The sequence below is a fragment of the Danio rerio genome, chromosome 20, assembly GCF_052040795.2.
Source record: "Danio rerio strain M-AB ecotype USA chromosome 20, GRCz13ab, whole genome shotgun sequence".
Lineage (NCBI taxonomy): Eukaryota > Metazoa > Chordata > Actinopteri > Cypriniformes > Danionidae > Danio > Danio rerio.
In genome coordinates this window covers 18310299-18337097 of record NC_141040.1, presented here as the reverse complement: position 1 = coordinate 18337097, position 26799 = coordinate 18310299, and positions in this window count along the sequence as shown.

Sequence of the window (26799 nt, the reverse complement as noted above, 5' to 3'; positions counted from 1 at the left end):
GTAGTTTGCTGGGGTCAGAGGCCCCTAGGTGGAGGCCAAGGGGGCACCCTGGGGCCTGTACTGCAAGTCCAGGGAGAGTTGTGGACCCGTGGGTAGCTTGCTGGGGTCAAAGGCCCCTAGGTGGAGGGCCAGGAGGTACCCTAGGGCCTCTACTGCAAGTCCAGGGAAAGAGGTGGACCCCCTGGGTAGCTTGCTGGGGTCAGAGGCCCCTGGGTGGAGGCCAAAGGGGCACCCTGGGGCCTTTACTGCAAGTCCAGGGAGAGTTTTGGACCCCTGGGTAGCTTGCTGGGGTCAGAGGCCCTTAGGTGGAGGCCAAGGGGGCACCCTAGGGCCTCTACTGCAAGTCCAGGGAAAGAGGAGGACCCCCAGGGTAGCTTGCTGGGGTCAAAGGCCCCTGGGTGGAGGGCCAGGGGGCACCCTGGGACCTATCCTCCAAGTCCAGGGAAAGAGGTGGACCACTGGGTAGGTTGCTGGGGTCAAAGACTCCTTTTTGGAGGGCAAGGGGGCACCCTGGGGCCTGTAGTGCAAGTCCAGGGAGAGTTGTGGACCCGTGGGTAGCTTGCTGGGGTCAAAGGCCCCTAGGTGGAGGGCCAGGAGGTACCCTAGGGCCTCTACTGCAAGTCCAGGGAAAAAGGTGGACCCCCTGGGTAGCTTGCTGGGGTCAGAGGCCCCTGGGTGGAGGCCAAAGGGGCACCCTGGGGCCTCTACTGCAAGTCCAGGGAGAGTTTTGGACCCCTGGGTAGCTTGCTGGGGTCAGAGGCCCTTAGGTGGAGGCCAAGGGGGCACCCTAGGGCCTCTACTGCAAGTCCAGGGAAAGAGGAGGACCCCCAGGGTAGCTTGCTGGGGTCAAAGGCCCCTGGGTGGAGGGCCAGGGGGCACCCTGGGGCCTATCCTCCAAGTCCAGGGAAAGAGGTGGACCACTGGGTAGGTTGCTGGGGTCAAAGACTCCTTTTTGGAGGGCAAGGGGGCACCCTGGGGCCTCTACTGCAAGTCCAGGGAGAGAGGTGGACCCCTGGGTAGCTTTCTGGGGTCAGAGGCCCCTGGGTGGAGGCCAAGGGGGTACCCTGGGGCCTCTACTGCTAGTCCAGGGAGAGTTGTGGACCCCTGGGTATCTTGCTGGGGTCGGAGGCCCCTGGGTGGAGGCCAAGGGGGCACCCTGGGGCCTCTACTGCAAGTCCAGAGAAAGAGGTGGAACCCCTGAGTAGCTTGCTGGGGTCAGAGGCCCCTGGGTGGAGGCCAAGGGGGTACCCTGGGGCCTCTACTGCTAGTCCAGGGAGAGTTGTGGTCCCCTGGGTAGCTTGCTAGGGTCAGAGGCCCCTAGGTGGAGGCCAAGGGGGCACCCTGGGGCCTGTACTGCAAGTCCAAGGAGAGTTGTGGACCCCTGGGTAGCTTGCTGGGGTCAGAGGCCCCTAGGTGGAGGGCCAGTGGGCACCCTTGGGCCTATACTTCAAGTCCAGGGAGAAAGGTGGACCCCTGGGTAGCTTGCTGGGGTCAGAGGCCCCTGGGTGGAGGCCAAGGGGGCACCCTGGGGCCTCTACTGCAAGTCCAGGGAGAGTTGTGGACCCCTGGGTAGCTTGCTGGGGTCAGAGGCCCCTGGGTGGAGGCCAAGGGGGCACCCTGGGGCCTCTACTGCAAGTCCAAGGAGAGTTGTGGACCCCTGGGTAGCTTGCTGGGGTCAGAGGCCCCTAGATGGAGGCCAAGGGGGCACCCTGGGGCCTCTACTGCAAGTCAAGGGAGAGTTGTGGACCCCTGGGTAGCTTGCTGGGGTCAAAGGCCCCTAGGTGGAGGGCCAGGAGGTACCCCAGGGCCTCTACTGCAAGTCCAGTGAAAGAGGTGGACCCCCTGGGTAGCTTACTGGGGTCAGAGGCCCCTGGGTGGAGGCCAATTGGGTACCCTGGGGCCTCTATTGCAAGTCCAGGGAGAGTTGTGGACCCCTGGGTAGCTTGCTGGGGTCAGAGGCCCCTAGGTGGAGGCCAAGGGGGCACCCTGGGACCTCTACTGCAAGTCTAGGCAGAGAGGTGGACCCCTGGGTACCTTGCTGGGGTCCTAGTCCCCTAGGTGGAGGGCCAGGGGGTACCCTGGGGCCTATACTTCAAGTCAAGGGAGAGAGGTGGACCCCTGGGTAGCTTGCTGGGGTCAGAGGCCCCTGGGTGGAGGCCAAGGGGGCACCCTGGGGCCTCTACTGCAAGTCCAGGGAGAGTTGTGGACCCCTGGGTAGCTTGCTGGGGTCAGAGGCCCCTAGATGGAGGCCAAGGGGGCACCCTGGGGCCTCTACTGCAAGTCCAGGGAGAGTTGTGGACCCCTGGGTAGCTTGCTGGGGTCAAAGGCCCCTAGGTGGAGGGCCAGGAGGTACCCTGGGGCCTCTACTGCAAGTCCAGTGAAAGAGGTGGACCCCCTGGGTAGCTTGCTGGGGTCAGAGGCCCCTGGGTGGAGGCCAAGGGGGTACCCTGGGGCCTCTATTGCAAGTCCAGGGAGAGTTGTGGACCCCTGGGTAGCTTGCTGGGGTCAAAGGCCCCTAGGTGGAGGGCCAGGATGTACCCTAGGGCCTCTACTGCAAGTCCAGGGAAAGAGGTGGACCCCCTGGGTAGCTTGCTGGGGTCAGAGGCCCCTGGGTGGAGGCCAAGGGGGTACCCTGGAGCCTCTATTGCAAGTCCAGGGAGAGTTGTGGACCCCTGGGTAGCTTGCTGGGGTCCTTGTCCCCTAGGTGGAGGGCCAAGGGGCACCCTGGGGCCTATACTGCAAGTCCAGGGAGAGAGGTGGACCCCTGGGTAGCTTGCTGGGGTCAGAGGCCCCTAGGTGGAGGGCCAGTGGGCACCCTTGGGCCTATACTTCAAGTCAAGGGAGAATGGTGGACCCCTGGGTAGCTTGCTGGGGTCGGAGGCCCCTGGGTGGAGGCCAAGGGGGCACCCTGGGGCCTCTATTGCAAGTCCAGAGAAAGAGGTGGAACCCCTGAGTAGCTTGCTGGGGTCAGAGGCCCCTGGGTGGAGGCCAAGGGGGTACCCTGGGGCCTCTACTGCAAGTCCAGGGAGAGTTGTGGACCCCTGGGTAGCTTGCTGGGGTCAGAGGCCCCTAGGTGGAGGCCAAGGGGGCACCCTGGGGCCTCTACTGCAAGTCCAAGCAGAGAGGTGGACCCCTGGGTACCTTGCTGGGGTCCTAGTCCCCTAGGTGGAGGGCCAGGTGGCACCCTGGGGCCTATACTTCAAGTCAAGGGAGAGAGGTGGACCCCTGGGTAGCTTGCTGGGGTCTTAGGTCCCTAGGTGGAGGGCCAGGGGGCACCCTGGGGCCTCTACTTCAAGTCCACGGAGAAAGGTGGACCCCTGGGTAGCTTGCTGGGGTCAAAGGCCCCTGGGTTGAGGCCAAGGGGGCACCCTGGGGCCTCTACTGCAAGTCCAGGGAGAGTTGTGGACCCCTGGGTAGCTTGCTGGGGTCAGAGGCCCCTAGGTGGAGGGCCAGGAGACACCCTGGGGCCTATACTTCAAGTCAAGGGAGAGAGGTGGACCCCTGGGTAGCTTGCTGGGGTCAGAGGCCCCTGGGTGGAGGGCAAGGGGGCACCCTGGGGCCTCTACTGCAAGTCCAGGCAGAGAGGTGGACCCCTGGGTAGCTAGCTGGGGTCCTAGTCCCCTAGGTGGAGGGCCAGGGGGCACCCTGGGGCCTATACTTCAAGTCAAGGGAGAGAGGTGGACCCCTGGGTAGCTTGCTGGGGTCTTAGGCCCCTAGGTGGAGGGCCAGGGGGCACCTTGGGGCCTCTACTGCAAGTCCAGGGAGAGTTGTGGACCCCTGGGTAGCTTGTTGGGGTCTTAGGCCCCTAGGTGGAGGGCCAGTGGGCACCCTTGGGCCTATACTTCAAGTCCAGGGAGAAAGGTGGACCCCTGGGTAGCTTGCTGGGGTCAGAGGCCCCTGGGTGGAGGCCAAGGGGGCACCCTGGGGCCTCTACTGCAAGTCCAGGGAGAGTTGTGGACCCCTGGGTAGCTTGCTGGGGTCAGAGGCCCCTGGGTGGAGGCCAAGGGGGCACCCTGGGGCCTCTACTGCAAGTCCAAGGAGAGTTGTGGACCCCTGGGTAGCTTGCTGGGGTCAGAGGCCCCTAGATGGAGGCCAAGGGGGCACCCTGGGGCCTCTACTGCAAGTCCAGGGAGAGTTGTGGACCCCTGGGTAGCTTGCTGGGGTCAAAGGCCCCTAGGTGGAGGGCCAGGAGGTACCCCAGGGCCTCTACTGCAAGTCCAGTGAAAGAGGTGGACCCCCTGGGTAGCTTACTGGGGTCAGAGGCCCCTGGGTGGAGGCCAAGGGGGTACCCTGGGGCCTCTATTGCAAGTCCAGGGAGAGTTGTGGACCCCTGGGTAGCTTGCTGGGGTCAGAGGCCCCTAGGTGGAGGCCAAGGGGGCACCCTGGGACCTCTACTGCAAGTCTAGGCAGAGAGGTGGACCCCTGGGTACCTTGCTGGGGTCCTAGTCCCCTAGGTGGAGGGCCAGGGGGTACCCTGGGGCCTATACTTCAAGTCAAGGGAGAGAGGTGGACCCCTGGGTAGCTTGCTGGGGTCAGAGGCCCCTGGGTGGAGGCCAAGGGGGCACCCTGGGGCCTCTACTGCAAGTCCAGGGAGAGTTGTGGACCCCTGGGTAGCTTGCTGGGGTCAGAGGCCCCTAGATGGAGGCCAAGGGGGCACCCTGGGGCCTCTACTGCAAGTCCAGGGAGAGTTGTGGACCCCTGGGTGGCTTGCTGGGGTCAAAGGCCCCTAGGTGGAGGGCCAGGAGGTACCCTGGGGCCTCTACTGCAAGTCCAGTGAAAGAGGTGGACCCCCTGGGTAGCTTGCTGGGGTCAGAGGCCCCTGGGTGGAGGCCAAGGGGGTACCCTGGGGCCTCTATTGCAAGTCCAGGGAGAGTTGTGGACCCCTGGGTAGCTTGCTGGGGTCAAAGGCCCCTAGGTGGAGGGCCAGGATGTACCCTAGGGCCTCTACTGCATGTCCAGGGAAAGAGGTGGACCCCCTGGGTAGCTTGCTGGGGTAAGAGGTCCCTGGGTGGAGGCCAAGGGGGTACCCTGGGGCCTCTATTGCAAGTCCAGGGAGAGTTGTGGACCCCTGGGTAGCTTGCTGGGGTCCTTGTCCCCTAGGTGGAGGGCCAAGGGGCACCCTGGGGCCTATACTTCAAGTCAAGGGAGAGAGGTGGACCCCTGGGTAGCTTGCTGGGGTCTTAGGTCCCTAGGTGTAGGGCCAGGGGGCACCCTGGGGCCTATACTGCAAGTCCAGGGAGAGAGATGGACCCCTGGGTAGCTTGCTGGGGTCAGAGGCCCCTAGGTGGAGGGCCAGCGGGCATCCTGGGGTCCTCTACTGAAAGTCCAGGGAGAGTTGTGGACCCCTGGGTAGCTTGTTGGGGTCTTAGGCCCCTAGGTGGATGGCCAGTGGGCACGCTTGGGCCTATACTTCAAGTCCAGGGAGAAAGGTGGACCCCTGGGTAGCTTGCTGGGGTCAGAGGCTCCTGGGTGGAGGCCAAGGGGGCACCCTGGGGCCTCTACTGCAAGTCCAGGGAGAGTTGTGGACCCCTGGGTAGCTTGCTGGGGTCAGAAGCCCCTAGGTGGAGGCCAAGAGGGCACCCTGGGGCCTCTACTGCAAGTCCAGGGAGAGTTGTGGACCCCTGGGTAGCTTGCTGGGGTCAAAGGCCCCTAGGTGGAAGGCCAGGAGGTAACCTAGGGCCTCTACTGCAAGGCCAGGGAAAGAGGTGGACCCCCTGGGTAGCTTGCTGGGGTCAGAGGCCCCTGGGTGGAGGCCAAAGGGGTACCCTGGGGCCTCTACTGCTAGTCCAGGGAGAGTTGTGGTCCCCTGGGTAGCTTGCTGGGGTCAGAGGCCCCTAGGTGGAGGCCAAGGGGGCACCCTGGGGCCTGTACTGCAAGTCCAGGGAGAGTTGTGGACCCCTGGGTAGCTTGCTGGGGTCAGAGGCCCCTAGGTGGAGGGCCATGGGGCACCCTGGAGCCTATACTTCAAGTCAAGGGAGAGAGGTGGACCCCTGGGTAACTTGCTGGGGTCTTAGGTCCCTAGGTGGAGGGCCAGGGGGCACCCTGGGGCCTATACTGCAAGTCCAGGGAGAGAGGTGGACCCCTGGGTAGCTTGCTGGGGTCAGAGGCCCCTAGGTGGAGGGCCAGTGGGCACCCTTGGGCCTATACTTCAAGTCAAGGGAGAAAGGTGGACCCCTGGGTAGCTTGCTGGGGTCGGAGGCCCCTGGGTGGAGGCCAAGGGGGCACCCTGGGGCCTCTACTGCAAGTCCAGGGAGAGTTGTGGACCCCTGGGTGGCTTGCTGGGGTCAAAGGCCCCTAGGTGGAGGGCCAGGAGGTACCCTGGGGCCTCAACTGCAAGTCCAGTGAAAGAGGTGGACCCCCTGGGTAGCTTGCTGGGGTCAGAGGCCCCTGGGTGGAGGCCAAGGGGGTACCCTGGGGCCTCTATTGCAAGTCCAGGGAGAGTTGTGGACCCCTGGGTAGCTTGCTGGGGGTCAAAGGCCCCTAGGTGGAGGGCCAGGATGTACCCTAGGGCCTCTACTGCAAGTCCAGGGAAAGAGGTGGACCCCCTGGGTAGCTTGCTGGGGTCAGAGGTCCCTGGGTGGAGGCCAAGGGGGTACCCTGGGGCCTCTATTGCAAGTCCAGGGAGAGTTGTGGACCCCTGGGTAGCTTGCTGGGGTCCTTGTCCCCTAGGTGGAGGGCCAAGGGGCACCCTGGGGCCTATACTTCAAGTCAAGGGAGAGAGGTGGACCCCTGGGTAGCTTGCTGGGGTCAGAGGCCCCTAGGTGGAGGGCCAGCGGGCATCCTGGGGTCCTCTACTGAAAGTCCAGGGAGAGTTGTGGACCCCTGGGTAGCTTGTTGGGGTCTTAGGCCCCTAGGTGGATGGCCAGTGGGCACGCTTGGGCCTATACTTCAAGTCCAGGGAGAAAGGTGGACCCCTGGGTAGCTTGCTGGGGTCAGAGGCTCCTGGGTGGAGGCCAAGGGGGCACCCTGGGGCCTCTACTGCAAGTCCAGGGAGAGTTGTGGACCCCTGGGTAGCTTGCTGGGGTCAGAAGCCCCTAGGTGGAGGCCAAGAGGGCACCCTGGGGCCTCTACTGCAAGTCCAGGGAGAGTTGTGGACCCCTGGGTAGCTTGCTGGGGTCAAAGGCCCCTAGGTGGAAGGCCAGGAGGTAACCTAGGGCCTCTACTGCAAGGCCAGGGAAAGAGGTGGACCCCCTGGGTAGCTTGCTGGGGTCAGAGGCCCCTGGGTGGAGGCCAAGGGGGTACCCTGGGGCCTCTACTGCTAGTCCAGGGAGAGTTGTGGTCCCCTGGGTAGCTTGCTGGGGTCAGAGGCCCCTAGGTGGAGGCCAAGGGGGCACCCTGGGGCCTGTACTGCAAGTCCAGGGAGAGTTGTGGACCCCTGGGTAGCTTGCTGGGGTCAGAGGCCCCTAGGTGGAGGGCCATGGGGCACCCTGGAGCCTATACTTCAAGTCAAGGGAGAGAGGTGGACCCCTGGGTAACTTGCTGGGGTCTTAGGTCCCTAGGTGGAGGGCCAGGGGGCACCCTGGGGCCTACACTGCAAGTCCAGGGAGAGAGGTGGACCCCTGGGTAGCTTGCTGGGGTCAGAGGCCCCTAGGTGGAGGGCCAGTGGGCACCCTTGGGCCTATACTTCAAGTCAAGGGAGAAAGGTGGACCCCTGGGTAGCTTGCTGGGGTCGGAGGCCCCTGGGTGGAGGCCAAGGGGGCACCCTGGGGCCTCTACTGCAAGTCCAGGGAAAGAGGTGGAACCCCTGAGTAGCTTGCTGGGGTCAGAGGCCCCTGGGTGGAGGCCAAGGGGGTACCCTGGGGCCTCTACTGCAAGTCCAGGGAGAGTTGTGGACCCCTGGGTAGCTTGCTGGGGTCAGAGGCCCCTAGGTGGAGGCCAAGGGGGCACCCTGGGGCCTCTACTGCAAGTCCAGGCAGAGAGGTGGACCCCTGGGTACCTTGCTGGGGTCCTAGTCCCCTAGGTGGAGGGCCAGGGGGCACCCTGGGGCCTATACTTCAAGTCAAGGGAGAGAGGTGGACCCCTGGGTTGCTTGCTGGGGTCTTAGGTCCCTAGGTGGAGGGCCAGGGGGCACCCTGGGGCCTCTACTTCAAGTCCACGGAGAAAGGTGGAACCCTGGGTAGCTTGCTGGGGTCAAAGGCCCCTGGGTTGAGGCCAAGGGGGCACCCTGGGGCCTCTACTGCAAGTCCAGGGAGAGTTGTGGACCCCTGGGTAGCTTGCTGGGGTCAGAGGCCCCTAGGTGGAGGGCCAGGAGACACCCTGGGGCCTATACTTCAAGTCAAGGGAGAGAGATGGACCCCTGGGTAGCTTGCTGGGGTCAGAGGCCCCTAGGTGGAGGGCCAGCGGGCACCCTGGGGTCCTCTACTGCAAGTCCAGGGAGAGTTGTGGACCCCTGGGTAGCTTGTTGGGGTCTTAGGCCCCTAGGTGGATGGCCAGTGGGCACCCTTGGGCCTATACTTCAAGTCCAGGGAGAAAGGTGGACCCCTGGGTAGCTTGCTGGGGAAAGAGGCTCCTGGGTGGAGGCCAAGGGGGCACCCTGGGGCCTCTACTGCAAGTCCAGGGAGAGTTGTGGACCCCTGGGTAGCTTGCTGGGGTCAGAGGCCCCTAGGTGGAGGCCAAGGGGGCACCCTGGGGCCTCTACTGCAAGTCCAGGGAGAGTTGTGGACCCCTGGGTAGCTTGCTGGGGTCAAAGGCCCCTAGGTGGAAGGCCAGGAGGTACCCTAGGGCCTCTACTGCAAGGCCAGGGAAAGAGGTGGACCCCCTGGGTAGCTTGCTGGGGTCATAGGCCCCTGGGTGGAGGCCAAGGGGGTACCCTCGGGCCTCGACTGCAAGTCCAGGGAGAGTTGTGGTCCCCTGGGTAGCTTGCTGGGGTCAGAGGCCCCTAGGTGGAGGCCAAGGGGGCACCCTGGGGCCTGTACTGCAAGTCCAGGGAGAGTTGTGGACCCCTGGGTAGCTCGCTGGGGTCCTTGTCCCCTAGGTGGAGGGCCAGGGGGCACCCTGGAGCCCATACTTCAAGTCAAGGGAGAGAGGTGGACCCCTGGGTAACTTGCTGGGGACGTAGGTCCCTAGGTGGAGGGCCAGGGGGCACCCTGGGGCCTATACTGCAAGTCCAGGGAGAGAGGTGGACCCCTGGGTAGCTTGCTGGGGTCGGAGGCCCCTGGGTGGAGGCCAAGGGGGCACCCTGGGGCCTCTACTGCAAGTCCAGGGAAAGAGGTGGAACCCCTGAGTAGCTTGCTGGGGTCAGAGGCCCCTGGGTGGAGGCCAAGGGGGCACCCTGGGGCATATACTTCAAGTCCAGGGAGAAAGGTGGACCCCTGGGTAGCTTGCTGGGGTCAGAGGCTCCTGGGTGGAGGCCAAGGGGGCACCCTGGGGCCTCTACTGCAAGTCCAGGGAGAGTTGTGGACCCCTGGGTAGCTTGCTGGGGTCAAAGGCCCCTAGGTGGAAGGCTAGGAGGTACCCTAGGGCCTCTACTGCAAGGCCAGGGAAAGAGGTGGACCCCCTGGGTAGCTTGCTGGGGTCATAGGCCCCTGGGTGGAGGCCAAGGGGGTACCCTGGGGCCTCTACTGCAAGTCCAGGGAGAGTTGTGGTCCCCTGGGTAGCTTGCTGGGGTCAGAGGCCCCTAGGTGGAGCCCAAGGGGGCACCCTGGGGCCTGTACTGCAAGTCCAGGGAGAGTTGTGGACCCCTGGGTAGCTTGCTGGGGTCAGAGGCCCCTAGATGGAGGCCAAGGGGGCACCCTGGGGCCTCTACTGCAAGTCTAGGGAGAGTTGTGGACCCCTGGGTAGCTTGCTGGGGTCAAAGGCCCCTAGGTGGAGGGCCAGGAGGTACCCTAGGGCCTCTACTGCAAGTCCAGGGAAAGAGGTGGACCCCCTGGGTAGCTTGCTGGGGTCCTTGTCCCCTAGGTGGAGGGCCAAGGGGCACCCTGGGGCCTATACTTCAAGTCAAGGGAGAGAGGTGGACCCCTGGGTAGCTTGCTGGGGTCTTAGGTCCCTAGGTGTAGGGCCAGGGGGCACCCTGGGGCCTCTACTGCAAGTCCAGGGAGAGAGATGGACCCCTGGGTAGCTTGCTGGGGTCAGAGGCCCCTAGGTGGAGGGCCAGCGGGCACCCTGGGGTCCTCTACTGAAAGTCCAGGGAGAGTTGTGGACCCCTGGGTAACTTGTTGGGGTCTTAGGCCCCTAGGTGGATGGCCAGTGGGCACCCTTGGGCCTATACTTCAAGTTCAGGGAGAAAGGTGGACCCCTGGGTAGCTTGCTGGGGTCAGAGGCCCCTAGGTGGAGGCCAAGGGGGCACCCTGGGGCCTGTACTGCAAGTCCAGGGAGAGTTGTGGACCCCTGGGTAGCTTGCTGGGGTCCTTGTCCCCTAGGTGGAGGGCCAGGGGGCACCCTGGAGCCTATACTTCAAGTCAAGGGAGAGAGGTGGACCCCTGGGTAACTTGCTGGGGTCTTAGGTCCCTAGGTGGAGGACCAGGGGGCACCCTGGGGCCTATACTGCAAGTCCAGGGAGAGAGGTGGACCCCTGGGTAGCTTGCTGGGGTCAGAGGCCCCTAGGTGGAGGCCAAGGGGGCACCCTGGGGCCTCTACTGCAAGTCCAGGGAGAGTTGTGGACCCCTGGGTAGCTTGCTGGGGTCTTAGGCCCCTAGGTGGAGGGCAAGTGGGCACCCTGAGGCCTATACTTCAAGTCCAGGGTGAAAGGTGGACCCCTGGGTAGCTTGCTGGGGTCAGAGGCCCCTGGGTGGAGGCCAAGGGGGCACCCTGGGGCCTCTACTGCAAGTCCAGGGAGAGTTGTGGACCCCTGGGTAGCTTGCTGGGGTCAGAGGCCTCTAGGTGGAGGGCCAGGAGGTACCCTAGGGCCTCTACTGCAAGTCCCGGGAGAGAGGTGGACCCCTGGGTAGCTTGCTGGGGTCAGAGGCCCCTGGGTGGAGGGCAAGGGGGCACCCTGGGGCCTCTACTGCAAGTCCAGGCAGAGAGGTGGACCCCTGGGTAGCTAGCTGGGGTCCTAGTCCCCTAGGTGGAGGGCCAGGGGGCACCCTGGGGCCTATACTTCAAGTCAAGGGAGAGAGGTGGACCCCTGGGTAGCTTGCTGGGGTCTTAGGCCCCTAGGTGGAGGGCCAGGGGGCACCCTGGGGCCTCTACTGCAAGTCCAGGGAGAGTTGTGGACCCCTGGGTAGCTTGTTGGGGTCTTAGGCCCCTAGGTGGAGGGCCAGTGTGCACCCTTGGGCCTATGCTTCAAGTCCAGGGAGAAAGGTGGACCCATGGGTAGCTTGCTGGGGTCAGAGGCCCCTGGGTGGAGGCCAAGGGGGCACCCTGGGGCCTCTACTGCAAGTCCAGGGAGAGTTGTGGACCCCTGGGTAGCTTGCTGGGGTCTTAGGCCCCTAGGTGGAGGGCCAGTGGGCACCCTGAGGCCTATACTTCAAGTCCAGGGAGAAAGGTGGACCCCTGGGTAGCTTGCTGGGGTCAGAGGCCCCTGGGTGGAGGCCAAGGGGGCACCCTGGGGCCTCTACTGCAAGTCCAGGGAGAGTTGTGGACCCCTAGGTAGCTTGCTGGGGTCAGAGGCCCCTAGGTGGAGGGCCAGGAGGTACCCCAGGGCCTCTACTGCAAGTCCAGGGAGAGAGGTGGACGCCTGGGTAGCTTGCTGGGGTCAGAGGCCCCTGGGTGGAGGGCCAGGGGGCACCCTGGGGCCACTACTGCAAGTCCAGGGAGAGTTGTGGACCCCTGGGTAGCTTGCTGGGGTCTTAGGCCCCTAGGTGGAGGGCCAGTGGGCACCCTGAGGCCTATACTTCAAGTCCAGGGAGAAAGGTGGACCCCTGGGTAGCTTGCTGGGGTCAGAGGCTCCTGGGTGGAAGCCAAGGGGGCACCCTGGGGCCTCTACTGCAAGTCCAGGGAGAGTTGTGGACCCCTGGGTAGCTTGCTGGGGTCTTAGGGCCCTAGGTGGAGGGCCAGTGGGCACCCTGAGGCCTATACTTCAAGTCCAGGGAGAAAGGTGGACCCCTGGGTAGCTTGCTGGGGTCAGAGGCCCCTGGGTGGAGGCCAAGGGGGCACCCTTGGGCCTCTACTGCAAGTCCAGGGAGAGTTGTGGACCCCTAGGTAGCATGCTGGGGTCAGAGGCCCCTAGGTGGAGGGCCAGGAGGTATCCTAGGGCCTCTACTGCAAGTCCAGGGAGAGAGGTGGACCCCTGGGTAGCTTGCTGGGGTCAGAGGCCCATGGGTGGAGGGCAAGGGGGCACCCTGGGGCCTATACTTCAAGTCAAGGGAGAGAGGTGGACCCCTGGGTAGCTTGCTGGGGTCAGAGGCCCCAAGGTGGAGGGCCAGGGGGCACCCTGGGGCCTCTACTGCAAGTCCAGGGAGAGTTGCGGACCCCTGGGTAGCTTGTTGGGGTCTTAGGCCCCTAGGTGGATGGCCAGTGGGCACCCTTGGGCCTATACTTCAAGTCAAGGGAGAGAGGTGGACCCCTGGGTAGCTTGCTGGGGTCTTAGGCCCCTAAGTGGAGGGCCAGGGGGCACCCTGGGGCCTCTACTGCAAGTCCAGGGAGAGTTGTGGACCCCTGGGTAGCTTGTTGGGGTCTTAGGAACCTAGGTGGAGGGCCAGTGGGACCCCTTGGGCCTATACTTCAAGTCCAGGGAGAAAGGTGGACCCCTGGGTAGCTTGCTGGGGTCAGAGGCCCCTAGGTGGAGGCCAAGGGGGCACCCTGGGGCCTCTACTGCAAGTCCAGGGAAAGAGGAGGACCCCAGGGTAGCTTGCTGGGGTCTTAGGCCCCTAGGTGGAGGGCCAGGGGGCACCCTGGGGCCTATCCTCCAAGTCCAGGGAGAGAGGTGGACCACTGGGTAGGTTGCTGGGGTCAAAGACTCCTTTTTGGAGGGCAAGGGGGCACCCTGGGGCCTCTACTGCCAGTCCAGGGAGAGAGGTGGACCCTTGGGTAGCTTTCTGGGGTCCTAGGCCACTAGATGGAGGGCCAGGTGGCCTTCTTGGGCCTCTACTGCAAGTTCAGGGAGCAAGGTGGACCCCTGGATAGCTTCCTGGGGTCAAAGGCCACTAGGTGGAGGGCCAGGGGGCAGCCTGGGGCGTCTACTGCATGTCCAGGGAGAAAGGTGGACCCCTGGGTAGCTTGCTGGGGTCAGAGGCCCCTAGGTGGAGGCCAAGGGGGCACCCTGAGGCCTCTACTGCAAGTCCAGGGAGAGTTGTGGACCCCTGGGTAGCTTGCTGGGGTCAAAGGCCCCTAGGTGGAGGCCAAGGGGGCACCCTGGGGCCTCTACTGCAAGTCCAGGCAGAGAGGTGGACCCCTGGGTAGCTTGCTGGGGTCTTAGGTCCCTGGGTGGAGGGCCAGGGGGCACCCAGGGTCCTCTACTGCAAGTCCAGGGAGAGTTGTGGACCCCTGGGTAGGTTGCTGGCGTCAGAGGCCCCTAGGTGGAGGGCCAGGGGGAACCCTGGGGCCTCTACTGCAAGTCCAGGGAGAGTTGTGGACCCCTGGGTAGCTTGCTAAGGTCTTAGGCCCCTGGGTGGAGGGCCAGTGGGCACCCTGAGGCCTATACTTCAAGTCAAGGGAGAGAGTTGGACCCCTGGGTAGCTTGCTGGGGTCAGAGGCCCCTGGGTGTAGGGCAAAGGGGCACCCTGGGGCCTCTACTTCAAGTCAAGGGAGAGAGGTGGACCCCTGGGTAGCTTGCTGGGGTCTTAGGCCCCTAGGTGGAGGGCCAGGGGCACCCTGGGGCCTCTACTGCAAGTCCAGGGAGAGTTGTGAACCCCTGGGTAGCTTGTTGGGGTCTTAGGCCCCTAAGTGAAGGGCCAGTGGGCACCCTTGGGCCTATACTTCAAGTCAAGGGAGAAAGGTGGACCCCTGGGTAGCTTGCTGGGGTCAGAGGCCCCTGGGTGGAGGCCAAGGGGGCACCCTGGGGCCTCTACTGCAAGTCCAGGGAGAGTTGTGGACCCCTGGGTAGCTTGCTGGGGTCTTAGGCCCCTAGGTGGAGGCCAAGGGGGCACCCTGGGGCCTCTACTGCAAGTCCAGGCAGAGAGGTGGACCCCTGGGTAGCTTGCTGGGGTCCTTGTCCCCTAGGTGGAGGGCCAGGGGGCACCCTGGGGCCTATACTTCAATTCAAGGGAGAGAGGTGGACCCCTAGGTAGCTTGCTGGGGTCTTAGGTCCCTAGGTGGAGGGCCAGGGGGCACCCTGGGGCCTATACTGCAAGTCCAGGGAGAGAGATGGACCCCTGGGTAGCTTGCTGGGGTCAGAGGCCCCTAGGTGGAGGGCCAGGGGGCACCCTGGGGTCCTCTACTGCAAGTCCAGGGAGAGTTGTGGACCCCTGGGTAGCTTGCTGGGGTCAGAGGCCCCTAGGTGGAGGCCAAGGGGGCACCCTGGGGCCTCTACTGCAAGTCCAGGGAGAGTTGTGGACCCCTGGGTAGCTTGCTGGGGTCAAAGGCCCCTAGGTGGAAGGCCAGGAGGTACCCTAGGGCCTCTACTGCAAGGCCAGGGAAAGAGGTGGACCCCCTGGGTAGCTTGCTGGGGTCAGAGGCCCCTGGGTGGAGGCCAAGGGGGTACCCTGGGGCCTCTACTGCAAGTCCAGGGAGAGTTGTGGTCCCCTGGGTAGCTTGCTGGGGTCAGAGGCCCCTAGGTGGAGGCCAAGGGGGCACCCTGGGGCCTGTACTGCAAGTCCAGGGAGAGTTGTGGACCCCTGGGTAGCTTGCTGGGGTCCTTGTCCCCTAGGTGGAGGGCCAGGGGGCACCCTGGAGCCTATACTTCAAGTCAAGGGAGAGAGGTGGACCCCTGGTTAACTTGCTGGGGTCTTAGGTGCCTAGGTGGAGGGCCAGGGGGCACCCTGGGGCCTCTACTGCAAGTCCAGGGAGAGAGGTGGACCCCTGGGTAGCTTGCTGGGGTCAGAGGCCCCTAGGTGGAGGGCCAGTGGGCACCCTTAGGCCTATACTTCAAGTCCAGGGAGAAAGGTGGACCCCTAGGTAGCTTGCTGGGGTCAGAGGCCCCTGGGTGGAGGCCAAGGGGGCACCCTGGGGCCTCTACTGCAAGTCCAGGGAGAGTTGTGGACCCCTGGGTAGCTTGCTGGGGTCAGAGGCCCCTAGGTTTAGGCCAAGGGGGCACCCTGGGGCCTCTACTGCAAGTCCAGGCAGAGAGGTGGACCCCTGGGTAGCTTGCTGGGGTCCTTGTCCCCTAGGTGGAGGGCCAGGGGGCACCCTGGGGCCTATACTTCAATTCAAGGGAGAGAGGTGGACCCCTAGGTAGCTTGCTGGGGTCTTAGGTCCCTAGGTGGAGGGCCAGGGGGCACCCTGGGGCCTATACTGCAAGTCCAGGGAGAGAGATGGACCCCTGGGTAGTTTGCTGGGGTAAGAGGCCCCTAGGTGGAGGGCCAGGGGGCACCCTGGGGTCCTCTACTGCAAGTTCAGGGAGAGTTGTGGACCCCTGGGTAGCTTGTTGGGGTCTTAGGCCCCTAGGTGGATGGCCAGTGGGCACCCTTGGGCCTATACTTCAAGTCCAGGGAGAAAGATGGACCCCTGGGTAGCTTGCTGGGGTCAGAGGCCCCTGGGTGGAGGCCAAGGGGGCACACTGGGGCCTCTACTGCAAGTCCAGGGAGAGTTGTGGACCCCTGGGTAGCTTGCTGGGGTCAAAGGCCCCTAGGTGGAAGGCCAGGAGGTACCCTAGGGCCTCTACTGCAAGGCCAGGGAAAGAGGTGGACCCCCTGGGTAGCTTGCTGGGGTCAGAGGCCCCTGGGTGGAGGCCAAGGGGGTACCCTGGGGCCTCTACTGCAAGTCCAGGGAAAGAGGTGGAACCCCTGAGTAGCTTTCTGGGGTCAGAGGCCCCTGGGTGGAGGCCAAGGGGGTACCCTGGGGCCTCTACTGCAAGTCCAGGGAGAGTTGTGGACCCCTGGGTAGCTTGCTGGGGTCAGAGGCCCCTAGGTGAAGGCCAAGGGGGCACCCTGGGGCCTCTACTGCAAGTCCAGTCAGAGAGGTGGACCCCTGGGTACCTTGCTGGGGTCCTAGTCCCCTAGGTGGAGGGCCAGGGGCATCCTGGGGCCTATACTTCAAGTCAAGGGAGAGAGGTGGACCCCTGGGTAGCTTGCTGGGGTCTTAGGTCCCTAGGTGGAGGGCCAGGGGGCACCCTGGGGCCTCTACTTCAAGTCCACGGAGAAAGGTGGACCCCTGGGTAGCTTGCTGGGGTCAAAGGCCCCTGGGTTGAGGCCAAGGGGGCACCCTGGGGCCTCTACTGCAAGTCCAGGGAGAGTTGTGGACCCCTGGGTAGCTTGCTGGGGTCAGAGGCCCCTAGGTGGAGGGCCAGGAGACACCCTGGGGCCTATACTTCAAGTCAAGGGAGAGAGGTGGACCCCTGGGTAGCTTGCTGGGGTCAGAGGCCCCTGGGTGGAGGGCAAGGGGGCACCCTGGGGCCTCTACTCCAAGTCCAGGCAGAGAGGTGGACCCCTGGGTAGCTAGCTGGGGTCCTAGTCCCCTAGGTGGAGGGCCAGGGGGCACCCTGGGGCCTATACTTCAAGTCAAGAAAGAGAGGTGGACCCCTGGGTAGCTTGCTGGGGTCTTAGGCCCCTAGGTGGAGGGCCAGTGGGCACCCTTGGGCCTATACTTCAAGTCCAGGGAAAAAGGTGGACCCCTGGGTAGCTTGCTGGGGTCAGAGGCCCCTGGGTGGAGGCCAAGGGGGCACCCTGGGGCCTCTACTGCAAGTCCAGGGAGAGTTGTGGACCCCTGGGTAGCTTGCTGGGGTCAGAGGCCCCTGGGTGGAGGCCAAGGGGGCACCCTGGGGCCTCTACTGCAAGTCCAGGGAGAGTTGTGGACCCCTGGGTAGCTTGCTGGGGTCAGAGGCCCCTGGGTGGAGGCCAAGGGGGCACCCTGGGGCCTCTACTGCAAGTCCAGGGAGAGTTGTGGACCCCTGGGTAGCTTGCTGGGGTCAGAGTCCCCTAGATGGAGGCCAAGGGGGCACCCTGGGGCCTCTACTGCAAGTCCAGGGAGAGTTGTGGACCCCTGGGTAGCTTGCTGGGGTCAAAGGCCCCTAGGTGGAGGGCCAGGAGGTACCCTAGGGCCTCTACTGCAAGTCCAGGGAAAGAGGTGGACCCCCTGGGTAGCTTGCTGGGGTCAGAGGCCCCTGGGTGGAGGCCAAGGGGGTACCCTGGGGCCTCTATTGCAAGTCCAGGGAGAGTTGTGGACCCCTGGGTAGCTTGTTGGTGTCTTAGGCCCCTAGGTGGATGGCCAGTGGGCACCCTTGGGCCTATACTTCAAGTCCAGGGAGAAAGGTGGACCCCTGGGTAGCTTGCTGGGGTCAGAGGCCCATGGGTGGAGGCCAAGGGGGCACCCTGGGGCCTCTACTGCAAGTCCAGGGAGAGTTGTGGACCCCTGGGTAGCTTGCTGGGGTCAAAGGCCCCTAGGTGGAAGGCCAGGAGGTACCCTAGGGCCTCTACTGCAAGGCCAGGGAAAGAGGTGGACCCCCTGGGTAGCTTGCTGGGGTCAGAGGCCCCTGGGTGGAGGCCAAGGGGGTACCCTGGGGCCTCTACTGCAAGTCCAGGGAGAGTTGTGGTCCCCTGGGTAGCTTGCTGGGGTCAGAGGCCCCTAGGTGGAGGCCAAGGGGGCACCCTGGGGCCTGTACTGCAAGTCCAGGGAGAGTTGTGGACCCCTGGGTAGCTTGCTGGGGTCCTTGTCCCCTAGGTGGAGGGCCAGGGGGCACCCTGGAGCCTATACTTCAAGTCAAGGGAGAGAGGTGGACCCCTGGTTAACTTGCTGGGGTCTTAGGTGCCTAGGTGGAGGGCCAGGGGGCACCCTGGGGCCTATACTGCAAGTCCAGGGAGAGAGGTGGACCCCTGGGTAGCTTGCTGGGGTCAGAGGCCCCTAGGTGGAGGGCCAGTGGGCACCCTTGGGCCTATACTTCAAGTCCAGGGAGAAAGGTGGACCCCTGGGTAGCTTGCTGGGGTCAGAGGCCCCTGGGTGGAGGCCAAGGGGGCACCCTGGGGCCTCTACTGCAAGTCCAGGGAGAGTTGTGGACCCCTGGGTAGCTTGCTGGGGTCAGAGGCCCCTAGGTGGAGGCCAAGGGGGCACCCTGGGGCCTCTACTGCAAGTCCAGGCAGAGAGGTGGACCCCTGGCTAGCTTGCTGGGGTCCTTGTCCCCTAGGTGGAGGGCAAGGGGGCACCCTGGGGCCTATACTTCAATTCAAGGGAGAGAGGTGGACCCCTAGGTAGCTTGCTGGGGTCTTAGGTCCCTAGGTGGAGGGCCAGGGGGCACCCTGGGGCCTATACTGCAAGTCCAGGGAGAGAGATGGACCCCTGGGTAGCTTGCTGGGGTCAGAGGCCCCTAGGTGGAGGGCCAGGGGGCACCCTGGGGTCCTCTACTGCAAGTCCAGGGAGAGTTGTGGACCCCTGGGTAGCTTGTTGGGGTCTTAGGCCCCTAGGTGGATGGCCAGTGGGCACCCTTGGGCCTATACTTCAAGTCCAGAGAGAAAGGTGGACCCCTGGGTAGCTTGCTGGGGTCAGAGGCCCCTGGGTGGAGGCCAAGGGGGCACCCTGGGGCCTCTACTGCAAGTCCAGGGAGAGTTGTGGACCCCTGGGTAGCTTGCTGGGGTCAGAGGCCCCTAGGTGGAGGCCAAGGGGGCACCCTGGGGCCTCTACTGCAAGTCCAGGGAGAGTTGTGGACCCCTGGGTAGCTTGCTGGGGTCAAAGGCCCCTAGGTGGAAGGCCAGGAGGTACCCTAGGGCCTCTACTGCAAGGCCAGGGAAAGAGGTGGACCCCCTGGGTAGCTTGCTGGGGTCAGAGGCCCCTGGGTGGAGGCCAAGGGGGTACCCTGGGGCCTCTACTGCAAGTCCAGGGAGAGTTGTGGTCCCCTGGGTAGCTTGCTGGGGTCAGAGGCCCCTAGATGGAGGCCAAGGGGGCACCCTGGGGCCTGTACTGCAAGTCCAGGGAGAGTTGTGGACCCCTGGGTAGCTTGCTGGGGTCCTTGTCCCCTAGGTGGAGGGCCAGGGGGCACCCTGGAGCCTATACTTCAAGTCAAGGGAGAGAGGTGGACCCCTGGTTAACTTGCTGGGGTCTTAGGTGCCTAGGTGGAGGGCCAGGGGGCACCCTGGGGCCTATACTGCAAGTCCAGGGAGAGAGGTGGACCCCTGGGTAGCTTGCTGGGGTCAGAGGCCCCTAGGTGGAGGGCCAGTGGGCACCCTTGGGCCTATACTTCAAGTCCAGGGAGAAAGGTGGACCCCTGGGTAGCTTGCTGGGGTCAGAGGCCCCTGGGTGGAGGCCAAGGGGGCACCCTGGGGCCTCTACTGCAAGTCCAGGGAGAGTTGTGGACCCCTGGGTAGCTTGCTGGGGATAGAGGCCCCTAGGTGGAGGCCAAGGGGGCACCCTGGGGCCTCTACTGCAAGTCCAGGCAGAGAGGTGGACCCCTGGGTAGCTTGCTGGGGTCCTTGTCCCCTAGGTGGAGGGCCAGGGGGCACCCTGGGGCCTATACTTCAATTCAAGGGAGAGAGGTGGACCCCTAGGTAGCTTGCTGGGGTCTTAAGTCCTTAGGTGGCGGGCCAGGGGGCACCCTGGGGCCTATACTGCAAGTCCAGGGAGAGAGATGGACCCCTGGGTAGCTTGCTGGGGTCAGAGGCCCCTAGGTGGAGGGCCAGGGGGCACCCTGGGGTTCTCTACTGCAAGTCCAGGGAGAGTTGTGGACCCCTGGGTAGCTTGTTGGGGTCTTAGGCCCCTAGGTGGATGGCCAGTGGGCACCCTTGGGCCTATACTTCAAGTCCAGGGAGAAAGGTGGACCCCTGGGTAGCTTGCTGGGGTCAGAGGCCCCTGGGTGGAGGCCAAGGGGGCACCCTGGGGCCTCTACTGCAAGTCCAGGGAGAGTTGTGGACCCCTGGGTAGCTTGCTGGGGTCAGAGGCCCCTAGGTGGAGGCCAAGGGGGCACCCTGGGGCCTCTACTGCAAGTCCAGGGAGAGTTGTGGACCCCTGGGTAGCTTGCTGGGGTCAAAGGCCCCTAGGTGGAAGGCCAGGAGGTACCCTAGGGCCTCTACTGCAAGGCCAGGGAAAGAGGTGGACCAACTGGGTAGCTTGCTGGGGTCAGAGGCCCCTGGGTGGAGGCCAAGGGGGTACCCTGGGGCCTCTACTGCAAGTCCAGGGAGAGTTGTGGTCCCCTGGGTAGCTTGCTGGGGTCAGAGGCCCCTAGGTGGAGGCCAAGGGGGCACCCTGGGGCCTGTACTGCAAGTCCAGGGAGAGTTGTGGACCCCTGGGTAGCTTGCTGGGGTCTTAGGCCCCTAGGTGGAGGGCCAGGGGGCACCCTGGGGCCTCTATTGCAAGTCCAGGGAGAGTTGTGGACCCCTGGGTAGCTTGTTGGGGTCTTAGGCCCCTAGGTGGAGGGCCAGTGGGCACCCTTGGGCCTATACTTCAAGTCCAGGGAGAAAGGTGGACCCCTGGGTAGCTTGCTGGGGTCAGAAGCCCCTGGGTGGAGGCCAAGGGGGCACCCTGGGGCCTCTACTGCAAGTCCAGGGAGAGTTGTGGACCCCTGGGTAGCTTGCTGGGGTCAGAGGCCCCTGGGTGGAGGCCAAGGGGGCACCCTGGGGCCTCTACTGCAAGTCCAGGGAGAGTTGTGGACCCCTGGGTAGCTTGCTGGGGTCAGAGTCCCCTAGATGGAGGCCAAGGGGGCACCCTGGGGCCTCTACTGCAAGTCCAGGGAAAGTTGTGGACCCCTGGGTAGCTTGCTGGGGTCAAAGGCCCCTAGGTGGAGGGCCAGGGGGCACCCTGGAGCCTATACTTCAAGTCAAGGGAGAGAGGTGGACCCCTGGTTAACTTGCTGGGGTCTTAGGTGCCTAGGTGGAGGGCCAGGGGGCACCCTGGGGCCTATACTGCAAGTCCAGGGAGAGAGGTGGACCCCTGGGTAGCTTGCTGGGGTCAGAGGCCCCTAGGTGGAGGGCCAGTGGGCACCCTTGGGCCTATACTTCAAGTCAAGGGAGAAAGGTGGACCCCTGGGTAGCTTGCTGGGGTCGGAGGCCCCTGGGTGGAGGCCAAGGGGGCACCCTGGGGCCTCTACTGTAAATCCAGTAAAAGAGGTGGAACCCCTGAGTAGCTTTCTGGGGTCAGAGGCCCCTGGGTGGAGGCCAAGGGGGTACCCTGGGGCCTCTACTGCAAGTCCAGGGAGAGTTGTGGACCCCTGGGTAGCTTGCTGGGGTCAGAGGCCCCTAGGTGGAGGCCAAGGGGGCACCCTGGGGCCTCTACTGCAAGTCCAGTCAGAGAGGTGGACCCCTGGGTACCTTGCGGGGGTCCTAGTCCCCTAGGTGGAGGGCCAGGGGGCACCCTGGGGCCTATACTTCAAGTCAAGGGAGAGAGGTGGACCCCTGGGTAGCTTGCTGGGGTCTTAGGTCCCTAGGTGGAGGGCCAGGGGGCACCCTGGGGCCTCTACTTCAAGTCCACGGAGAAAGGTGGACCCCTGGGTAGCTTGCTGGGGTCTAAGGCCCCTACGTGGAGGGCCAGTGGGCACCCTGAGGCCTATACGTCAAGTCCAAGGAGAAAGGTGGACCCCTGGGTAGCTAGCTGGGGTCCTAGTCCCCTAGGTGGAGGGCCAGGGGGCACCCTGGGGCCTATACTTCAAGTCAAGGAAGAGAGGTGGACCCCTGGGTAGCTTGCTGGGGTCTTAGGCCCCTAGGTGGAGGGCCAGGGGGCACCCTGGGGCCTCTATTGCAAGTCCAGGGAGAGTTGTGGACCCCTGTGTAGCTTGTTGGGGTCTTAGGCCCCTAGGTGGAGGGCCAGTGGGCACCCTTGGGCCTATACTTCAAGTCCAGGGAGAAAGGTGGACCCCTGGGTAGCTTGCTGGGGTCAGAAGCCCCTGGGTGGAGGCCAAGGGGGCACCCTGGGGCCTCTACTGCAAGTCCAGGGAGAGTTGTGGACCCCTGGGTAGCTTGCTGGGGTCAGAGGCCCCTGGGTGGAGGCCAAGGGGGCACCCTGGGGCCTCTACTGCAAGTCCAGGGAGAGTTGTGGACCCCTGGGTAGCTTGCTGGGGTCAGAGTCCCCTAGATGGAGGCCAAGGGGGCACCCTGGGGCCTCTACTGCAAGTCCAGGGAGAGTTGTGGACCCCTGGGTAGCTTGCTGGGGTCAAAGGCCCCTAGGTGGAGGGCCAGGAGGTACCCTAGGGCCTCTACTGCAAGTCCAGGGAAAGAGGTGGACCCCCTGGGTAGCTTGCTGGGGTCAGAGGCCCCTGGGTGGAGGCCAAGGGGGTACCCTGGGGCCTCTATTGCAAGTCCAGGGAGAGTTGTGGACCCCTGGGTAGCTTGCTGGGGTCAGAGTTCCCTAGGTGGAGGCCAAGGGGGCACCCTGGGGCCTCTACTGCAAGTCCAGGCAGAGAGGTGGACCCCTGGGTACCTTGCTGGGGTCCTAGTCCCCTAGGTGGAGGGCCAGGGGGTACCCTGGGGCCTATACTTCAAGTCAAGGGAGAGAGGTGGACCCCTGGGTAGCTTGCTGGGGTCTTAGGTCAATAGGTGGAGGGCCAGGGGGCACCCTGGGGCCTATACTGCAAGTCCAGGGAGTGAGGTGGACCCCTGGGTAGCTTGCTGGGGTCAGAGGCCCCTAGGCGGAGGCCACGGGGCACACTGGGGCCTCTACTGCAAGTCCAGACAGAGAGGTGTACCCCTGGGTAGCTTTCTGGGGTCCTAGTCCCCTAGGTGGAGGGCCAGGGGGCACCCTGAGGCCTATACTTCAAGTTAAGGGAGAGAGGTGGACCCCTGGGTAGCTTGCTGGGGTCTTAGGTCCCTAGGTGGAGGGCCAGGGGGCACCCTGGGGCCTATACTGCAAGTCCAGGGAGAGAGGTGGACCCCTGGGTAGCTTGCTGGGGTCAAAGGCCCCTGGGTGGAGGCCAAGGGGGCACCCTGCGGCCTCAACTGCAAGTCCAGGGAGAGTTGTGGACCCCTGGGTAGCTTGCTGGGGTCAGAGGCCCCTAGGTGGAGGCCAAGGGGGCACCCTGGGGCCTCTATTGCAAGTCCCGGCAGAGAGGTGGACCCCTGGGTAGCTTGCTGGGGTCCTAGTCCCCTAGGTGGAGGGCCAGGGGGCACCCTGGGGCCTATACTTCAAGTCAAGGGAGAGAGGTGGACCCCTGGGTAGCTTGCTGGGGTCTTAGGTCCCTAGGTGGAGGGCCAGGGGGCACCCTTGGGCCTATACTGCAAGTCAAGGGAGAGAGGTGGACCCCTGGGTAGCTTGCTGGGGTCAGAGGCCCCTAGGTGGAGGGCCAGGGGGCACCCAGGGGCCTCTACTGCAAGTCCAGGGAGAGTTGTGGACCCCTGGGTAGCTTGCTGGGGTCAGAGGCCCCTAGGTGGAGGGCCAGGGGGAACCCTGGGGCCTCTACTGCAAGTCCAGGGAGAGTTGTGGACCCCTGGGTAGCTTGCTGAGGTCTTAGGCCCCTGGGTGGAGGGCCCGTGGGCACCCTGAGGCCTATACTTCAAGTACACTGAGAAAGGTGGACCCCTGGGTAGCTTGCTGGGGTCAGAGGCCCCTGGGTTGAGGCCAAGAGGGCACCTTGGGGCCTCTACTTCAAGTCCAGGGAGAGTTGTGGACCCCTGGGTAGCTTGCTGGGGTCAGAGGCCCCTAGGTGGAGGGCCAGGAGACACCCTGGGGCCTATACTTCAAGTCAAGGGAGAGAGGTGGACCCCTGGGTAGCTTGCTGGGGTCAGAGGCCCCTGGGTGTAGGGCAAAGGGGCACCCTGGGGCCTATACTGCAAGTCCAGGCAGAGAGGTGGACCCCTGGGTAGGTTGCTGGGGTCAGAGGCCCCTGGGTGGAGGGCCAGGGGGCACCCTGGGGCCTATACTTCAAGTCAAGGGAGAGAGGTGGACCCCTGGGTAGCTTGCTGGGGTCTTAGGCAACTAGGTGGAGGGCCAGGGGGCACCCTGGGGCCTCTACTGCAAGTCCAGGGAGAGTTGTGGACCCCTGGGTAGCTTGTTGGGGTCTTAGGCCCCTAGGTGGAGGGCGAGTGGGCACCCTTGGGCCTATACTTCAAGTCCAGGGAGAAAGGTGGACCCCTGGGTAGCTTGCAGGGGTCAGAGGCCCCTGGGTGGAGGCCAAGGGGGCACCCTGGGGCCTCTACTGAAAGTCCAGGGAGAGTTGTGGACCCCTGGGTAGCTTGCTGGGGTCAGAGGCCCCTAGGTGGAGGCCAAGGGGGCACCCTGGGGCCTCTACTGCAAGTCCAGGCAGAGAGGTGGACCCCTGGGTAGCTTGCTGGGGTCCTTGTCCCCTAGGTGGAGGGCCAGGGGGCACCCTGGGGCCTATACTTCAAGTCAAGGGAGAGAGGTGGACCCCTGGGTAGCTTGCTGGGGTCTTAGGTCCCTAGGAGGAGGGCCAGAGGGCACCCTGGGGCCTATACTGCAAGTCCAGGGAGAGAGGTTGACCCCTGGGTAGCTTGCTGGGGTCAGAGGCCCCTAGGTGGAGGGCCAGGGGGCACCCTGGGGCCTCTACTGCAAGTCCAGGGAGAGAGGTGGACCCCTGGGTAGCTTGCTGGGGTCAGGGGCCCCTAGGTGGAGGGCCAGGAGGTACCCTAGGGCCTTCACTGCAAGTCCAGGGAGAGAGCTAGACCCCTGGGTAGCTTGCTGGGGTCAGAGACCCCTAGGTGGAGGCCAAGGGGGCACCCTGGGGCCTCTACTGCAAGTCCAGGGAGAGTTGTGGACCCCTGGGTAGCTTGTTGGGGTCTTAGGCCCCTAGGTGGAGGGCCAGTGGGCACCCTTGGGCCTATACTTCAAGTCCAGGGAGAAAGGTGGACCCGTGGGTAGCTTGCTGGGGTCAGAGGCCCCTGGGTCGAGGCCAAGGGGGCACCCTGGGGCCTCTACTGCAAGTCCAGGGAGAGTTGTGGACCCCTGGGTAGCTTGCTGGGGTCAGAGGCCCCTGGGTGGAGGCCAAGGGGGTAACCTGGGGCCTCTACTGCAAGTACAGGGAGAGTTGTGGTCCCCTGGGTAGTTTGCTGGGGTCAGAGGCCCGTAGGTGGATGCCAAGGGGGCACCCTGGGGCCTGTACTGCACGTCCAGGGAGAGTTGTGGACCCCCAGGGTAGCTTGCTGGGGTCAAAGGCCCCTAGGTGGAGGGCCAGGGGGCACCCTGGGGCCTATCCTCCAAGTCAAGGGAAAGAGGTGGACCACTGGGTAGGTTGCTGGGGTCAAAGACTCCTTTTTGGAGGGAAAGGGGGCACCCTGGGGCCTCTACTGCAAGTCCAGGGAGAGAGGTGGACCCTTGGGTAGCATTCGGGGGTCAGAGGCCCCTAGGTGGAGGCCAAGGGGGCACCCTGGGGCCTCTACTGCAAGTCCAGTCAGAGAGGTGGACCCCTGGGTACCTTGCTGGGGTCCTAGTCCCCTAGATGGAGGGCCAGGTGGCCTTCTTGGGCCTCTACTGCAAGTCCAGGGAGCAAGGTGGACCCCTGGATAGCTTCCTGGGGTCAAAGGCCACTAGGTGGAGGGCCAGGGGGCACCCTGGGGCGTCTACTGCATGTCCAGGGAGAGAGGTGGACCCCTGGGAGTCTTGCTGGGGTCTTAGGCCCCTGGGTGGAGGGCCATGGGGCACCCTGGGGCCTCTACTGCAAGTCCAGGGAGAGTTGTGGACCCCTGGGTAGCTTGTTGGGGTCTTAGGCCCCTAGGTGGAGGGCCAGTGGGCACCCTTGGGCCTATACTTCTAGTCCAGGGAGAAAGGTGGACCCCTGGGTAGCTTGCTGGGGTCAGAGGCCCCTGGGTGGAGGCCAAGGGGATACCCTGCGGCCTCAACTGCAAATCCAGGGAGAGTTGTGGACCCCTGGGTAGCTTGCTGGGGTCAGAGGCCACTAGGTGGAGGCCAAGGGGGCACCCTGGGGCCTCTATTGCAAGTCTCGGCAGAGAGGTGGACCCCTGGGTAGCTTGCTGGGGTCCTAGTCCCCTAGGTGGAGGGCCAGGGGGCACCCTGGGGCCTCTACTGCAAGTCCAGGGAGAGTAGTGTACCCCTGGGTAGCTTGCTGAGGACAAAGGCCCCTAGGTGGAGGGCCAGGAGGTACCCTAGGGCCTCTACTGCAAGTCCAGGGAAAGAGGTGGACCCCCTGGGTAGCTTGCTGGGGTCAGAGGCCTCTGGGTGGAGGCCAAGGGGGGTACCCTGGGGCCTCTACTGCAAGTCCAGGGAGAGTTGTGGACCCCTGGGTAGCTTGCTGGGGACAGAGGCCCCTAGGTGGAGGCCAAGGGGGCACCCTGGGGCCGGTACTGCAAGTCAAGGGAGAGAGGTGGACCCCTGGGTAGCTTGCTGGGGTCAGAGAAAGGTGGACCCCTGGGTAGCTTGCTGTGGTCAGAGGCCCCTGGGTGGAGGCCAAGGGGGCACCCTGGGGCCTCTACTGCAAGTCCAGGGAGAGTTGTGGACCGCTGGGTAGCTTGCTGGGGTCAGAGGCCCCTAGGTGGAGGCCAAGGGGGCACCCTGGGGCCTCTACTGCAAGTCCAGGGAGAGTAGTGTACCCCTGGGTAGCTTGCTGGGGACAAAGGCCCCTAGGTGGAGGGCCAGGAGGTACCCTAGGGCCTCTACTGCAAGTCCAGGGAAAGAGGTGGACCCCCTGGGCAGCTTGCTGGGGTCAGAGGCCTCTGGGTGGAGGCCAAGGGGGGTACCCTGGGGCCTCTACTGCAAGTCCAGGGAGAGTTGTGGACCCCTGTGTAGCTTGCTGGGGTCAGAGGCCCCTAGGTGGAGGCCAAGGGGGCACCCTGGGGCCGGTACTGCAAGTCCAGGGAGAGTTGTGGACCCCTGGGTAGCTTGCTGTGGTCAAAGGCCCTCTAGGTGGAGGGCCAGGAGGTACCCTAGGGCCTCTACTGCAAGTCCAGGGAAAGAGGTGGACCCCCTGGGTAGCTTGCTGGGGTCAGAGGCCATTGGGTGGAGGCCAAG